This window comes from Gastrolobium bilobum, unplaced genomic scaffold (assembly GCF_033153095.1).
Source record: "Gastrolobium bilobum isolate Gb01-03AN ecotype WA unplaced genomic scaffold, APGP_CSIRO_Gbil_v1 utg139177, whole genome shotgun sequence".
In the NCBI taxonomy this organism is placed as follows: Eukaryota; Viridiplantae; Streptophyta; class Magnoliopsida; order Fabales; family Fabaceae; genus Gastrolobium; species Gastrolobium bilobum.
The window spans coordinates 49,360-52,207 of NW_026899093.1; the positions used below are offsets into that span (position 1 = coordinate 49,360).

Sequence of the window (2,848 nt, forward strand, 5' to 3'; positions counted from 1 at the left end):
CTCTGGAAGGCTTGCTTTGATTGTATATCTTGTCTTCCTGAAAAGTGGAGACTTGTAGGTATACTCTTGGGCATGCCCTAAGGACTCAGGGCTAGTGTGACAAGCTAAAGGAATTCGTCAATCCCTGTGAGAGATTACGTTATCCGTAGACCGGTGAAACCAGGATGACCTTTACGGAACTCGAGAATCTATGCATAGTAAAGGAGTCATGAGATGGCCCGCTCTTTAGAGTCCGTAAATGAAGATTCCATGTTTCGGCAAAAGCTAACCATAGACCGCAGGGGTTGATATGTTTTCCTTGACCTAGGTCAATGGGATGGATAACCGAGACGAAAGGACAATTCACACGGTAACCAAATAGGTATAACAGGTTGATCATTCGATGAACTCAACTAGCTCTGGGACAACAAAGCATTGCTAGTGCTCTGTGTTGTCATTAGATGGATTGGGCCTAATGGGCCCAAGCCCATTTATGTCAGTGGCTATGTTGGGCCTGATGGGTCGCACACAAACACCTTAACTTGCAAAGTGCTCGCAAAACGGTTTATAAAACTGCATTCAAAACCGTAAGAAATAGTTTTCGCAAAACTATTCCAGGATTTTTCCAAAGTCCTAACTGATCATAAAAATCTTAAAACAGTAGCCTAAAAATGCTTCCAACAGTAATCCAAACTTCCCCAAAATATTCCAATAATACAGTCATCCAACAGGCAAACAGTTAACAGCAGAAATCCAACAGCAGAAATTAACAGCCAATATCCAAAATAACCATGTCTTCATTTGCTCTTTCGTCCTCCTGCAATTTAGGGGTGAGAAAAATCCCAGTAGTGTGGCAATAAAACCAGTACAACAACAATATTAGACTAGGCACAAAATTCCAAAACAGTCGCATCAACATTTAATTCTTCTGGACAGATGCTAACATATAATTATAGTGCGTATATAACGCCAAAGTACTAATCATATTGCGTATATAATGCCAAAATACTAATCAAGATGCGTATATAACGCCAAAGATGTACGTTCATAGCACCGTCGTGCACGTACTAACAAACACAGTGGAGAATCCTGGTTGGCTCCTCAAAAGGGCTCCAACTGTGACCTAAGAGGACTGAAGCCAAGTGTCCCATACCCTGGTACCGGAGGGATGCCTATATGATGCGTGCTCAAACGTATGCTTATTTTTATTATATACTTCAGTCTCCAAGATGAGTGCATAATGCTGTATGCTATGACATGCTTGACCCACACACAAACAGAACAGGTGAAACATGATGTGCATATGCATGACTAGATCATAATCATATAGTATATATCTCTTATATCTTTAATACCAAGCTGCCGAATAACAAATACTTCCATAGGCAGAAATTTCCCATCATGACAAGTCCAAAGGCAGAATACATATAACATATAACCGAATACTAATCATAAGGCACATGTGAGCATCAGTTCAAAATTCCATACGCTAGCTAATAGTCACGGTAGGTCTCACCACCAAACACATACCTTGTGTCCAAGCAATAATCAACAGCACCAAAATTCAGCTCACTCAAAAAGAGTTACGTGCACCTAAATACATGTGTGACAAGTCAAAATTGGTCTCATGTTATTCATATAATTTATCAACAACTTTTCATGCCGCTTATTCTTATTCTGTAATCGGTTTCCATACATACAATTCGGTTTTTCATGGTCCCTAGACCAAATTAAATTTTCTGACTTAGAGTTAATACCCCAATTCGTTAACAGTGGAAAATCCATATTAATCCTATAATTTCCAAGTCATTTCCATTCTTTCCATTCTTGTATTTTATTCGATTTATCAAGCATCCAAAACTAGTAGTTCACTGCCTAAATTTTTATTCCAACAATTGCTAGCAAAACAAAATCTCCAAGGTTCTACCATACGCACCAATTCGGTTTTGTTATTCTACTTACCCTACACAATTTCTGACTTCATTTTAATTCGCCAACAAATAACAGTGAAATTTCCAAAGTCTCATTCATATACAGGTTCAGTTTTTTTTAACATAACAAGGATATTCAGATTTTATTTAAATACCACCTCTTCTAGGCCTAAGGCATGCTGTCTACGACAAATTCAACACATGTAACACTTAATAAATTTTTTCTAATACCCTGTGCAGTCCAACAAACTAAAGGAGGTTATTTTCCAACTCACCAAGGTCATCTTCAGCTTACATGAACTAGAATCCCAACGGTTCCAAAGTGCAGGAGCAAGGGGTGAGGAATGGCACAATTGCATCCTCTTAGGCTACATACAGTGGCCAAACAAAAGAAAACAGAAACATGAAGTTTGATTTGTGCTTTATTCCTTACTCTTCCACTCTCCTAAGGGCACGGTTCTGATTGGATGCAAGGATGGCTATCCACTCTTCAAGGATTAGGTTCTCAGCTCCTTGGTGATGGTCCACGGCTGGATCAAGGGTGATAGGGATTGAATTAACTTAGGCTCTAATCTACAAGCAATCGGTAGTCATCATCGAGTCGAATGGAGCAAGAGTAGACAAGGAAAAATTACAAAAGGGGAACCTCACCTCCTCAAGGCTGAGCTTCAGTCGAATAATTAGAAGAGAGGAAGAATGTAAACTTAGGTTCCACAACTCCTTAGTGGTTGGTACACGGTCACACAAAAGGGGAGGAATATACTTAGGTGTCTTGCTATTCTCCTTATGGGTTCACCTTTTGAGGGCAAGGAGGGGAATGTGTAACAGCCCGTTGTACACCGGTATTGTTAACATTAATTATGATATTAAGCGCAGTTACAATCACAACAATTCATTTATAAAAATGCGAATAAACTTTTTTCGATTATTACGCGAGT

At 39.3% G+C, this 2,848-nt stretch overlaps 1 long non-coding RNA gene across 1 annotated transcript; it reads right to left on the reverse strand.

Annotated features, from left to right (window-relative positions):
- Window positions 1-618: 618 nt before the first annotated feature.
- LOC133287126 (uncharacterized) lies at window positions 619-2,617 on the reverse strand. Its single transcript, XR_009748202.1, has 3 exons — window positions 2,186-2,617; window positions 1,510-1,572; window positions 619-796 (listed from the first exon to the last, which is right to left on the reverse strand). It is a non-coding gene; the product is annotated as an uncharacterized LOC133287126 (long non-coding RNA).
- Between the last annotated feature and the right edge of the window lie 231 nt (window positions 2,618-2,848).